Source organism: Pogona vitticeps, chromosome 11 (genome assembly GCF_051106095.1).
Source record: "Pogona vitticeps strain Pit_001003342236 chromosome 11, PviZW2.1, whole genome shotgun sequence".
In the NCBI taxonomy this organism is placed as follows: domain Eukaryota; kingdom Metazoa; phylum Chordata; class Lepidosauria; order Squamata; family Agamidae; genus Pogona; species Pogona vitticeps.
In genome coordinates, this window is record NC_135793.1 from 14,109,638 (window position 1) to 14,124,888 (window position 15,251).

At 40.0% G+C, this 15,251-nt stretch overlaps 1 protein-coding gene across 3 annotated transcripts in view; it reads left to right on the forward strand.

The window, feature by feature from the left end:
• LOC140702313 (uncharacterized) overlaps positions 1-15,251 on the forward strand; it is a 470,248-nt gene that overhangs the window by 432,713 nt on the left and 22,284 nt on the right. For all 3 annotated transcript variants that reach the window (XR_013538729.1, XR_013538731.1, XR_013538730.1), the window contains one exon: positions 8,049-8,144. The gene's annotated coding sequence lies outside the window, so the exon portion shown is untranslated. The remainder of the gene's footprint in view (positions 1-8,048; positions 8,145-15,251) is intronic.

The following is a 15,251-nucleotide window of genomic DNA, read 5'->3' on the forward strand; positions in this document are numbered from 1 at the left end:
CAAGCATATAATTCTATGATTTTATGATTCTGCTTAGGGGAGTTGGAAATACATTTGAAAATGGACCCAGAAGGTCAGCACCTAATTTCAGATTTCCTATCCTTCACTTCTTTTCAGACTTTCAGATCATCACTATAAACAAGAAACAGATCACACTAAAATCATCACAGAAGGAAGATTCCATACAAAACAATTCCACACAAAACTGCATCATATAAAAGAAATGTGTATCAATATAATCATTATTTATGGAGGTGTTTTTCAGAATATTTTGTACTCCTTCAAAAACTTGGACAAGAATGCTAAAGATGAAATACATTGAAATCAATGAGACTTTTACTTCTCCACTAGGAATTTTAACCTCTCTCTATTACAAGAGCAATTTTGCTTTGAAATAATTAGATTTCAGCACCTTCAGCCATCTTTAGGGAGCCTTCAAGGCAATTCTGAGGTCACATTCTCCGTATTCAGTGACAGCAAGAGGAAAGAAAACTGCAAATGTCCTAATATTGCAAATAGTGTAGCTAAAATGGAAAATAGAGGTTATCTAAGAACTCATTCATTAGAGCCATTGGCTCAGACAAGCAATATTTTAGCACAATGTTTTTAAGATAAAATGTAACATGTAAAGTAAAATGTACCTATTTTTTCATCTATAAGATGCCACTTTTTTCTAAAATCATTACACTAAAAACTGAGGGTGTCTTATACAGAGAAGTAAGCTGAGAACATGGAGAGTACAAAACTGCCCATACCTTGCCTCTGCAAACAGCCTTCCTTCAGTCACGAGTCTTAGCTTCCTACATTCGGGAGACTTAGCTTCCTCCAGTCATGAGCCTTATGGAACTGATGTCAGTTGATGCTGAACAAACCAATTGGATCACACCTCATTGGGGTGGAGCCTGTAGGCTCAGATTCAACAGGGACTCAAAATGTCTGACCATTCTGATCACAGAGGCTGAATCCTCAAAACTAGGTTTTCTTAATTTTGGGTTTAGAAAAGTGGGGGAGCATCTTATAAACGGGGGTGTCTTATAAATAATAAAATATGGCATTTTGTGCATCTGTTCCCTTCACACAATTTGTTGTGTAAGTAGTTGAGCTGCTTCTTTGTAGTCTCTGTGAATGCTCACTAATGGGTTTTAGTGCACTTGCACAGAGAACCTCAGAAACTTCTAGAGCTTTAACACGTGTTTTCCCTCCTGTCACACTTGCCTGCCCGTAACACGGAGTGCCTCAGTTCCTCTTTGCAGCAGCAACTCAGATTCAGAGCTTCTGTTTTTCTGTAAAGAAAGAAATAATTTATTCTTGAAGGCTTTCACAGCCAGGATCTGATGGTTCTTGTGGGTTTTTTGGGCTGTTTGGCCATTTTCTGGAGGTCCTTCCTGTCTGAATTCTAGCTTCTGTCCTCTGAGCATGCCTGTTACAAAGACTGGTGAAATGTTAGGAAAAAAACCTCCAGAGCATGGCCAAACAGCCCGAAAAACCCACAAGAACCAAAGAAAGATTTGATCTCTTCAGAATTTTTAGGGTATATATTTTAATTGTATTTTAATTTTTAAAATCCTTTTTACTGTATTTTGTTGTAAGCTGCCCAGGGACCTTTGGGTAGTGTAGGCAGTATATGTTAAATAAATAAATAAATAAATAAATAAATAAATAAATAAATAAATAAATAAATAAATAAATAAATAAATAAATAAATAAATAAATAAATAAATTATTTATTTATTTATTTATTTATTTATTTATTTATTTATTTATTTATTTATTTATTTATTTATTTATTTATTTTCCTGATCAGACCTTCCTCATTCTTTTTCTGTATTGTGAGTAAAGAGAGAGAGAGAGAGAGAATTAGGGAAAAATAAGACCAACCATTTTCCATTTTTCCTGCCCTTTTCCCACCTGGGCCTATTCCTCTTTTATGGCCTCTTCAGGCCCCTTCAAACACTGTGAATCCTGTCCAAACAAGATCATCCTCTTGGACGGGCATTCCGAGTGCCTTTTTTTTAAGGCAAGCCACACCAAACTTGTTGTGCGAAGTCTATAAGAATTTGACTAAGCCAGCTCTAAAAATTTCCGCAGCCTGGGGGTGCTCCTGGACCCCAGTCTAACTCTGGAAGCCCAGGTGGACTCGGTGGCGCCTTCCTTCAGCTACGGAAATTGTACCAGCTACAACCCTACCTGGATGAGTGGAGTCTCATGACAGATACACATGCACTGGTAACATCTCGTATAGATTATTGCAATGTACTCTACATGGGCTTGCCTTTGAAGACGGTTCGGCGACTGCAACTGGTCCAGAATCGAGCTGCGTGGCTGGTGAGTTGTGGGGCCACTAGAGAATCAAGCCAATTCTGTTTAATTTACATTGGTTACCAGTTGCTGCCCGGGCCCAATTCAAAGTGCTTATTTTGACATATAAAGCCCTAAACGACTTGGGCCCTGGATACTTGAAGGACCGCCTCCTTCCATATGAGCCTACCCGGCAGTTAAGATCTAGCCAGGGGGGCCCTTTTGAGAGAGCCGTCCCTCAAGGAGGTAAGAGGGATGGCTTGTAGACAAAGGGCCTTTTCAGCAGCTACCCCCAGACTATGGAATGCCCCCCTGACTGAAATTCGTCTGGCGCCGATGCGGATGACATTTCGGCACCAGGTCTAAACCTTCCTGTTCCAGAAAGCTTTTAATTGAAATAACATCAACTGTGGCCCCTGATGGCAATTTTAATTGTATTTTAATTGTATTTTAATCATTTTATCTTTTATTGTATCTTAACTGAATTTTAATTGTTGTAAGCCGCCCACTCTACCTTTGCGTAGAGTGGGCGGCATATATATGAATGAATGAATGAATGAATGAATGAATGAATGAATGAATGAATGAATGAATAAATAAATAAATAAATAAATAAATAAATAAATAAATAAATAATCCAAGGCAGACCTTTCAACATCACAATAATCCAAGTTTATGCACCAACCAGCATTGCTGAGGAGATTGAAATTGAACAATTTTATGAAGATTTACAACACCTTCTAGAACTGACTCCAAAGAAAGATGTTCTTCTCATTCTAGGGAACTGGACTGCTAAAGTAGGGAGCCAAGAGATAAAAGGAACAACAGGGAAGTTTGGCCTTGGAGTTCAGAACGAAGCAGGGCAAAGGCTAATAGAGTTTTGTCAAGAGAATAAGCTGGTGATCACAAACACTCTTTTCCAACAACACAAGAGGCGACTCTATAAATGGAAATCACCAGATGGGCAATATTGAAATCAGATTGATTATATTCTCTGCAGCCAAAGATGGAGAAGCTCTATACAGTCAGCAAAAACAAGACCTGGAGCTGACTGATCATCAGCTCCTCATAGCAACATTCAAGCTTAAACTGAAGAGAGTAGGAAAAACCACTGGGCTACTCAGGTATAATCTAAACCAAATCCCTTATGAATACACAGTGGAAGTAAAGAATTTATTTATTTATTTATTTATTTATTTATTTATTTATTTATTTATTTATTTATTTATTTATTTATACCCCGTCCATCTGGCCTAAAAGGTCACTCTAGGCAGCTAAAGAACAGATTTAAGGAACTCGATTTGGTGGACAGAGTGCCTGAAGAACTTTTGATAGAGGCTCGTAACATTGTACAGGAGGCAGCAACAAAAACAATCACAAAGAAAAGGAAATGCAAGAAAGCAAAGTGGCTGTCCAATGAGGCCTTAGAAATAGCAGAGAGAAGAAGGGAAACAGAATGCAAGGGAGATATGGAAAGCTGCAGAAAATTGAATGCAGACTTCCAAAGAATAGCAAGGAGAGACAAGAGGGCCTTTTTAAATGAACAATGTAAAGAAACAGAGGAAAATAACAGAAAAGGAAAAACCAGAGATCTGTTCAGGAAAATGGGAGATATTAGAGGAACATTTTGCGCAAAGATGAACATGATAAAAGACAAAAATGGGAGGGATCTAACAGAAGCAGAAGACATCAAGAAGAGGTGGCAAGAATACACAGAGGAATTATATCAGAAAAATTTGGATATCCCGGACAACACAGACAATGTAGCTGCTGACCTTGAGCCAGACATCCTGGAGAGTGAAGTCAAGTGGGCCTTAGAAAGCTTGTCTAACAACAAGGCCAGTGGAGGTGATGGCATCCCAGTGGAACTATTTAAAATCTTAAAAGATGATCCTGTTAAGGTGCTACATTCAATACGCCAGCAAGTCTGGAAAACTCAACAATGGCCAGAGGATTGGAAAAGATCAGTCTACATCCCAATCCCAAAGAAAGGCAGTGCCAAAGAATGCTCCAACTACCATACAATTGCACTCATTTCACACGCTAGCAAGGTTATGCTCAAAATCCTCCAAGGTAGGCTTCAGCAGTATGTGGACCGAGAACTCCCAGAAGTACAAGCTGGATTCCGAAGGGGCAGAGGAACTAGAGACCAAATTGCTAACATGTGCTGGATTATGGAGAAAGCCAGAGAGTTCCAGAAAAACATTTACTTCTGCTTCATTGACTATGCAAAAGCCTTTGACTGTGTGGACCACAGCAAACTATGGCAAGTCCTTAAAGAAATGGGAGTGCCTCACCACCTTATCTATCTCCTGAGAAACCTATATGTGGGACAGGAAGGAACAGTTAGAACTGATATAGAACAACTGATTGGTTCAAAATTGGGGAAAGAGTATGACAAGGCTGTATATTGTCCCCCGGCTTATTCAACTTATATGCAGAATACATCATGCGGAAGGCTGGACTGGAGGAATCCCAAACTGGAATTAAGATTGCCGGAAGAAATATCAACAGCCTCCGATATGCAGATGATACCACTCTGATGGCAGAAAGTGAGGAGGAATTAAAGAACCTTGTAATGAGGGTGAAAGAGGAGAGTGCAATAAAGGGCCTGAAACTAAACATCAAAAAAACTAAGATCATGGCCACTGGTCGCATCACCTCCTGGGAAATTGAAGGGGAAGATATGGAGGCAGTGACGGATTTTACTTTCTTGGGCTCCATGATCACTGTAGATGGAGACAGCAGCCACAAAATTAAAAGACGCCTGCTTCTTGGGAGGAAAGTGATGACAAACCTTGACAGCATCTTAAAAAGCAGAGATATCACCTTGCCAACAAAAGTCTGCATAGTCAAAGCTATGGAAGTGAGAGCTGGACCATAAAGAAAGTAGACCGCCGAAGAATTGATGCCTTTGAATTGTGGTGCTTGAGGAGGCTCTTGAGAGTCCCCTGGACTTCAAGGAGAACACACCTATCAATTCTAAAGAAAATCAACCCTGAGTGCTCACTGGAAGGACAGATCCTGAAGCTGAGGCTCCAGTACTTTGGCCATCTCATGAGAAGAGAAGACTCCTTGGAAAAGACCTTGATGTTAGGAAATTGTGACAGCAAGAGGAGAAGGGGACGACAGAGGATGAGATGGCTGGACAGTGTCTGCGAAGCAACAACATGAATTTGACACAACTCCAGGAGGCAGTGGAAGATAGGAGAGCATGGCGTGCTCTGGTCCATGGGGTCACGAAGAGCCGGACACAACTAAACGACTAAACGACGACAACGACGAACATCCGCTGAATTTGAGATCACCATTATCTACTGGTGAAATATATTTCTCATAAGTTTTAGAGGGCTGTCTTCTCTGCCCCATTGAAATAATGGATTGAAATAATTAACCCTGATTGTTCTTCCAAGATGTTGAGTTCTCAAAATTAATTTCTCCAACATAGTCACTAGTACATTTGACACTGGTGATACAAATCTAGATTTAGGCCGAAATTTTCAGAAAAAAAGGTGTAATCTCAATTGGCTAAATTGAAAGAGATCAATGCTGGTATGAAAAGGATCAGAACAAGGGTTCGAACAAAACCCTCTCTTCTAAAGAATCTCCACATTGTAGCGCCTTACTGGATAAATTAAAAAATAGGTCTCTTTTCTCCTTCACCTGCGGGGTGGAAAATCCTGATCTGTATTCCTTTGGCTCTTCATTTGTCACAGTTTAGATACTCTGCTAGAGAATTTAAACTCTGAATGGGTGTCCGAGTCACTTGATTCAAAATACTATTGCGACAATCCAATATTGGACTATGAAACCTGTTTTGAAGGGTTCCTAGACATATGCATCGATTTATAAATGTTGGCTGAATAATCTTTGGTCTAAAACTTCTTGATTGTAAGTTCTCTAAGGTTGGTTTCAGCATTTGTGTTCAAGCAATCTGTTTTCGCAGTCATCAGTTTATCCAGATGCAAAGGTTCCATTAATTTCTCCTCTAGCCACATCTAGTCAACATCCTCCTTGAATGTTTCTAGAATTAATAATATCAGACTCACGATTAAGTAAGGACCATTTTTCTCTTCATGAAGAAATTTCAGATTTGGAAAGACAGGTCTGATGGGTGTCTCTGGGAAGTAGACTTACACTATCAGTAGCAAACTGTTTCTGGATAACTGGAATACATGCTGGAAGCTACAGACAATCTGTATGCACATGTTTTATTATACTGCTTGGACATCATTTATCTGTGGTCTATCATGACACCATCAAATTTTCAAATTCTGGACCTGAATATATTCTAAATAGATTGTTCTGACTCATCACTAGTTATTTGTAAGTACCAACTGACAAAATTCACTGTTTTTCTCTATTCTTCACTATTGTCTAAAAATCCGATATGCACAAACATTGGACTGTTACAGAGTCGTCATCCTGTAAAGAAATATCATTATTAAAAACATCCTCATTATTATATTCTGAAGTTTCTCTCCTGGCCCTTGTGATAGAAGATACAATTAAGTTGTTACATTGACATTACGGTGCACATATTCGCATTAGAAACATCATTTCATGTCGTAATAAACTCATATGGTGAGTTTATTTGTACCTGAAAGTAGAGAATACCTTTTACTTGTATTAGTTTTACTCTGCACTCCCCTTTTGTTAAACTTTGTAGGATGCTTCGTAGATAATGAAGGAGTTAAAAACACCACATTGGCAGGAATGCCGTCAGGTATCAGTATTAGTAATGAATCTGACTTGACCGCTACACTCATGAGCTGGATGGCCTGAAAAACAAAAGAATGAAGCTGAATGTAGTCTCACTAACTATTGTAGAGCCAGTAGAATAGTGGCTTATGAATGGCTTACCTGCATTGTATCTAGATAATGCTGAGTTTCACTACAGATTGACTGACATTTAGAACAAGTCTTCTATAGACCTCATGTTAATAATTCTAGCAGTGTCCAAGGAGGACATTGACTGGATGTGGCTATAGGAGAAAGGAAGGGACACATTTAATCTAGATCCACTGATGACTCAGATAGCAGATTGTTTAAATGTCAGGAAATCAAGAATAGAGAACTTTTGATCAAAAAGTTTTAAGAGGAACACCAAAGATTATTTAACCAATATTTATAAGTAGAAGTCTCGGAACCCTTCAAGAGAGGTTTCCCGGTCCAATATTGGATGATCGCAATCAGATTTGGACTCCAGCGGCTCAGATGCCCATTCAGTGATAAAAATCTCTAGCAGAGTATCTAAACTGTGACAAACGAAGAGCCAAAGGAATAAGGATCAGGATATTCCACCGTGAAGGGGAAGGAGAAGAAAGACCCATTCGTAAATTTATTTAGGGTGCTACAAATGTGATACACCTTTTGAAAACAGGGTTTGTTCCAACCATAGTTCTGATCCTTTTCATAGGATCTCTTTTAATTGATTAGACAATTGAGATTACAACTTTTCTATGATGAAGGTACCAAGTCTAGATTTGTACCACCAGTATCAAATGTAGCAGTGAGGATTCTTAGCATGATAATAGAAGAAGCCATGTTGGAGGGTATTCATCCAGAAGGTCAAGTTTTGTTCTTGGTTAACAGAACCAGGATTCCTGTTTTTAATGTTTTACCAAAGTTTCCCAAACCAGAGTTCCCCCCACTTCAGGCACTCCTACAGTGTCCTTTTGTCCTCTGTGACCCTTTCACAATAAAGTTTTTACAACCTTTTGTCTCTTTCTCTCCATCATGTCTCTAAGGACACATATGCGGAAAATTCAGCATGGGACTATCCTGCAACAGGCCACGAACCATGGAGTTTATTCATGAAGAATCCAGTCTATCCTCACGAGTAGGTAAGGAGCTCTTAACCCACTTTTCTCTTGAACTATTGATGGAGATGAATTTTCAGATTTAGAAAGACCTTTTAGTTATAGGTCTTACAGCCTCTACTTTCAGGTGGCTATTGCCATCAGTAGCCAAACTGCTTCTAGATAACTGGGAAGGGAAGTACATGCTGGTGGCTAAAGACAATACGTGTAGGCGTAATATTTTATTGTACTACTGGAACTGATGACACCTTTATAGTATAGTGGTGGTCTTATAGTCAAACACTTTTGCTAGGGGATCAACACTCGTCAGGACTCTCATATTCTTATCAACATGACTTGCATAATTTTCCTTTATTGGATATTATAAAACTGCTACAGTGGTGCCTTGACTTATGAATGTCCCACTGAGTTACAATCAGCTCCAGCCACAAACTTTTGCTTTCACATGAAACTGGAGCTTCAAGATACAGTTGGAAAAAAAGACATGGAAAAAGGTGAGGAACTCAAATTGCTAACCATTTGTGGTGAAGAGGCTGCTTCTTTGTAGCTCTTTCACCCCAGTGGTTAGAGATTGTACATTCAGAGGAGGTTTTGGACTGACTGGTAAGGTGCTGCTTTCTGCTTTTTAAAAACTGCCTGTTCTGGGTGGGTTTTGCAGCGTGGTTTTGGCTGGGGGAGTTATGTTTCTGTGCTGTGATGGGTCTTGCAGTCTTTGTTTTTTGGTTTTTTCCCATTTCTGATGGGTCTTGCAGGGTTTGTTTGCTTTTTTGGGTGTTTTTCTCCCATTTGTGATGTAAAAAAAATGAAACAAAGATACAGTCAACCCTCGACTTATGAACAGCCCTACATACAGACTTTTCGATTTATGAACAGCTCTGCTGGCAAAAATTGGCATCGACTTGCGAACGGAGCTCAACCTACGAATGAGGTTGAGGCACCGTTCGCAAGTCAATGCCATTTTTTGCCAACAGAGCCATTCGTAAATGGATCCCTGCAAAATGGCAGGGAGAAAGGGCAAGCCCTGGGAGACCTCCCTGGGAGTCCCCACTGCCACAATCAGCACCTTCAGAGGTCTCAAAGGGCTTTCCGCCCAACATTTTAAAATTCCCACCCTTTCTCCCTGCCTTTTTGCCTTGGGAGCTCTCCAACGGCTTTCCACCCGATGTTGGAGGAAGCCCTTTGAGAGCTCCGAAGGTGCAGATTGCGGCAATGGGGACCCCTAGGGAGGTCTCCCATGGTGGCGGGAAAGCCCTGGGAGACCTCCCTGGGGATCCCCGACGCTGTGATCAGAGGCTTCAAAGCTCTCAAAGGGCTTTCCCCCGACATCGAAGGGAGCCCTTTGAGAGCTCCGAAGCCAAAGAGGCAGAGAGAAAGGGCTGGAAATTTAAATTTCCCACCCTTTCTCCCTGCCTTTTTGGTTTCGGAGCTCTCAAAGGGCTTCCTCCGATCTCGGGGGGAAAGCCCTTTAAGAGCTCCAAACCCAAAAAGGCAGGGGAAAAGGGTGCAAAATTCAAATTTCCCGCCCTTTCTCCCTGCCTTTTTGCCTTTGGAGCTCTCAAAGGGCTTTCCGCCCAACATCAGAGGAAGCCCTTCGGGAGCTCCGAAGGCACCCATTGTGGCGATGGGGACCCCCAGGGAAGTCTCCCATGGTGGCGGGCAATCCCTGGGAGACCTCCCTGGATGTGCCCGCTGCCACGATCAGCACCTTCAGAGGTCTCAAAGGGCTTTCCCCCCAACATCGGAGGAAACCCTTTGAGTTCTCCGAAGCCAAAAAGGCATGGAGAAAGGGTGGGAAATTTGAATTTCCAGCCCTTTTTCCCTGCTTTTTTGCCTTTTGAAATGCTAGAATGGATTAATTCCGTTCCCATGCATATCAATGGGAAATGGTACTTCAACTTACAAACTTTTCAACGTACAAACATCGTTCCAATATGGATTAAGTTCGTAAGTCGAGGTACCACTGTAAACCATTTCAGAACCATTTTTGCACCTTTAATGAGACCTATGAACGGTACAGCTCAGTTGAACAACAAACTGAAATCTTTTAGGTGGGGGGGGAAATAAAAATAAAAAACTGAAATAATATGGTTGCATATGTGTACACACCCTTAAACTAATACTTTGTCGAAGCACCTTTTGATTTTATTACAGCACTCAGCCTTTTTGGGTTTGAGTCTATCAATATGGCACATCTTGACTTGGCAATATTTACCCACTCTTCTTTGCTAAAACGCTCCAAATCTGTCAGATAGCAAGGACATCTCCTGTGCACAGCTCTCGTCAGATCACCCCACAGATATTCAATCAGATTCAGGTCTGGGCTCTGGCTGGGCCATTCCAAAATGTTAATCTTCTTCTGGTGAAGCCATTCCTTTGTTGATTTGGATGTATGCTTTGGGTTGTTGTCATGCTGAAAGATGAAGTTCTTCCTCATGTTCAGCTTTCTAGCAGAAGCCTGAAGGTTTTGTGCCAACATTGACTGGTATTTGGAACTGTTCATAGTTCCCTCTACCTTGATTTAAGGTCCCTGTCCCAGATGAAGAAAAATAGCCCCAAAGCATGATGCTGCCACCACCATGCTTCACTATGGGTATGGTGGTTTGTTTGGTGATGTGCACTGTTGTTTTTGCGCCAAACAGATCTTTTGGAATTATGGTCGAAAAGTTCAACCTTGGTTTCATCAGACCATAACACTTTTTCCCACATGCTCCTGGGAGACCTCAGATGTGATATTGCAAAATTTAGCCGGGCTTGGATGTTTTTCTTCATAAGAAAAGGCTTCCGTCTTGCCACTCTACTCCATAGCCCAGGCATATGAAGAATACAGGAGATTGTTGTCACATGTACCACACAGCCAGTACTTGCCAGATATTCCAGCAGCTCCTTTAATTTTGCTGTAGGCTTCTGTTGCGAGCGCACTGAAGCCTCTATTATCTCAGGCCTCCAGGAGGTGCTCACTCTTCCACTCAGTTGCTGCCACCAATTATTCAATTTCAATACCAATTATTCACTGAGACCAGTGTTACTTTGAAACTTAAACTTGTTTATTTCATCAGTAAAATATAATAGGTAAATCACAAGTTGCTTATCAATATCTCTCACTCACTGAACTCACTGACACACAGAACCCCACTCTCACTGACTTTCTGGCTCACAGCCCACAGACTCACGGATCTCTCACATACTCCATACACCCCCTTTATATCCCAGCCCCTCCCCCTTTAGCACCACCTTCCGTTCCCTCATCGGCTCCTTTTCGACTGCTCAGCTGTAACAGACAGGTGAGGGCAGGGCTGAACACTACAGCCTCTTGGCAGCCTCCCTGACCAATTTTCTTCTAATCTTTTCATCACTTTTGCAGGGACATCCAGCTCTTGGTAATGTCACTGTTGTGCCATATTTTCTCCACTTGATGATGACTGTCTTCACTGTGTTCCATGGTATATCTAATGCCTTGGAAATTCCTCCAACAGCCTACTGCATAACAAGTACCCCCACACATGGATGCCCCAATGCCCCCCATTCATGGACACAGGTGGCGGCAGCCCCCCCAGTCCTTGGAAGAATGGTCTTCAACAGAACTGGTCCCTGGCATTAAAAAGGTTGGAAACCACTATTTTATTGTACTGTCTTTTTTATAGAGATCTACGCACCAACCTCTTGAGCCCAATTATTCTCAGATATCCAGGGAGACCTGATGAATTTTACATCAAGCTACTTCTTTCCAATCAAGACTCCCTTATTACACACTCTGCAGCAAAATTTTGTGCAGCAGCAATGCCACAGTGCTCCCTTATAGCCTCCTGAGGTCACAGGTTGATGGTTTTACCATGAGGGTGGTTTATTATTGAGCAGAGAAATGTTGTGGTCCCAATCAAAGGGACAAAAACTTTACAAATATGTAGGAAGGACTCCTTATATCCCAAAGACCCTGTCAAAACCAGTTTGCCCTAGACAATCCAATGGTTCAAAGAATAGCTATAAAATGTTGTAACTGATTCTCCCTTTATATTATAACCAGCACACAATTAATTATCTGTTGTACATTTTTAATTGCATTTTGTGCACATTTTGCTTTGGAAATATATTATTCCACATCAGCATTTATAGTCTCATAAGGTGTTTAACATAGGGGATATCCTGTAAGTGGTTTATATTCCCTTTTTGGTTCAGTTGGGGAGGATTTTTTGTAGGTAAAGAAGATTCACAGATTCATTGCTCATCATCAGTTATTCGTCCCCCAGCTGAAAAAAAATCTGTTTCCACGCTTCTCCAGTGTCATATTGTCAAATCCTGAAAAACGTTAGTTTAGCAAATGTATAGATGAAGGTATATGTGTAGTGATTTTAAATGTAGTTATTTACAGATCTCCCAAAACTTGCTGAATATAGTAGCTTCTTACAAAACTGAACAGACCCTATGGATAATATCATGAAGATCAGTAACATGACTAGACAAACTATTGAGCCCAGAACTTTCTGGTAAATTCTTGGTTAATGCACACCCAAGGACTTGAATTGATGAAGGAAAAATTATTCCACATCAGTGATTTCTTAGAAATCATGCTCTTTTTTTGTCCCTATGTCTACAGAGGCATGTCCCTAATTCATTTTTTTAAAGAACAGTTTAACCGAACAGTTAATTGAACCCAGATTTACTGAGATTGGAGAAGATACTAATATCCAGTTGCTTCATTCTTATAATTGGAAAATGACCACACATGCATGATTAGAGACTGTTATTTAGAGGCTCAGACTCTCTTGAAATAATTGAGAAGAAAATATACCCCAAAGCAGATGTGTATAAGCCAACTTTCCAGTTTGCTATCGTGTCTATTTCTTCAAGAGTTGAATTAGCTTGGTATAATATAATATAGTGACACCTTTTGTTACATTTTAGAATACAGAACTCAATATTAAATTGGAGTGCAATTTGCAGTACTTGAGACGCTTTGAATAATTCACACACATTCATTTATTCTTGATTAGTGGATCAGGCTTGCCAAAAAGGAGTATTTATATTATTTTATGACATGCAACATTAATAATGTATTATTTTGCTCTCAAGTTGGTATTTATTTATTTTAAAAGAAAGCATTAAAAATAAGCAAGGAGGTGTATTTCTTGATTTAAAGAGACTTTGTAATTTAGAAGGGGCATGGTGAGAGTAGCACAGGTCTGACAGTGCTAGAAAAAGGGAGACAGCACAGAACTTAATAAAAATAAGCAATCCAATCCAATGTGGAGCACATTCTGGTATTTCCAGAAAGAATTGTGTGACTGTTTCATTTTTCTACAAAAGTCTTAAAAGTGCACATACCAGTCCTTTGATATAACATGAAAATGAAAGCCTGTTTGGGTTTGTTTTTTTATTTTGGGCTTCAAAGTTGCAATTTCCAGCATTCCGGAAAAATTAAAAGGTAGATTTTTTTTTCTCTGCAGCACTTGATGAGCATCAGGCCAGACGGACAAGATGCTCCCCTCTCCATCAAAATGAAATGGGGGAAAAATCTGAAAAGAAATTGGGAAGGGCGAATAAAAAAAAACAACTGTGATGAGATGGGTTTTTGAGTTAAAGCCTTGTAAGGAATATGGGGTTTTGTAATTAAGAAATGAGCCAGAGAGGTTCCATCTTGTTTCTTTGTATAAAGTATCTTTGCTATGCCGACAGGTTGTTTTCTAGATGAGCAGAGAGAATGTTATTCTGATAGCCTGAGAAAAGGACTCGGTGTGATTAGATGGGAATTGTTGTGACTTTATGTGAAACCACAGTAAACCCAAATAACATCTGGTGTGGATGGGAAAGAAGTCATGTGGTGCAACAGGACTGTTTGCCTAGTAACGAACTCTGATTGGATGACATCGTGGGAAGGTGCAATAAGCCCTTGCCAGTTACTCTTGAAAAAGGAACTTTTTGCCTATGGACATTGTCTTTCGAGACCGACTCTACATTCATTCGTGACACATGGGACTAACCTTTACTATACTGGATTACCCTTGGATTTATGGGCTTTTTCCTATAAAAAAGCCCATATTTGGATTTATGGACTATTTTATATGGACTGTTACCTAGGGAATACCCTTTATGGGCTTCTTTTCTTGGAATACTCCATATGGACTAATTTTGTAAGGACTATGGTACATTTACTGGATTTTTCTTTTCTAAGGACAATGGGACTTTTACTGAATTTTTCTTTTTAGTACAGGATTTTTGTTCTACAGGATCACTGAGGACTATAGCCTTTTTATAACCTACTTGGATTATTTTGTTTTACTAATGAATTACTGGACTGGAACTGTTTTTATTCTTTTTAATGGCTTTTTGTGTTCTTGTAAGGTTTTTGAACACTTTTCTATTTTTCGTGTTTTCTTTGCCTCACTACATCTTTGTAAATAACCAGCACAATGCTAGTTTATTTGCTTTGGTTTAATTTGGCTTTGATACCTAGTAACATGCTTATTCTTTAATAAAATAAAGATTATAAAAATCAATTGGTTTCCTGAACAGTACACTTGTCATAGGGTCATCTGAGAGTACTGCCTCGGCCTAGCATACTTTAGGAGTCCTGTCAGTGGTGCAAGTTAAGTCTAAGGACTACAAAGCCCGCTTGACCTTTTCATAGTAATATCTGAGAGTACAAGGGTGTTCTTATGTGGGCAGACTTGTAAGAGGGAGTGTTGTAGCATGGCTAGCTGAGTTTGGACTCACTCAGCCCATTTTAGCATGTGCAAACTCCTGATTGCTCTCTGTCCAGGCTTACACGTGTGTTTTCGAACCCGTGTTTGCTGACAACAACAACCTTGGGCATACTGCGTGAGTTGCTGATCTCTGCAATTTCCCAAAATGCGGGAAACTCACCAGCATGTTATTTGTGGTAGTAGAAGCAGTTTGGGCAATCTGACATGATGATGCACTTTTATTTTTTAAAAATATTTATATACCAACAGAGATTCCTGTCAATTAAAAGCATGGTATTGATCAGGTACTGTGAGGAAAAGAATGGAATCAAAACATCTAGCTCCTCAACAGATTTGTGAGTAACAATGATGAACTTTACAGGACAGGAATTTGAAATTATAGGGCAGGATTCATAATTATCACAGAAAGGAAGAAAGCATGAGGTGGGAAAAG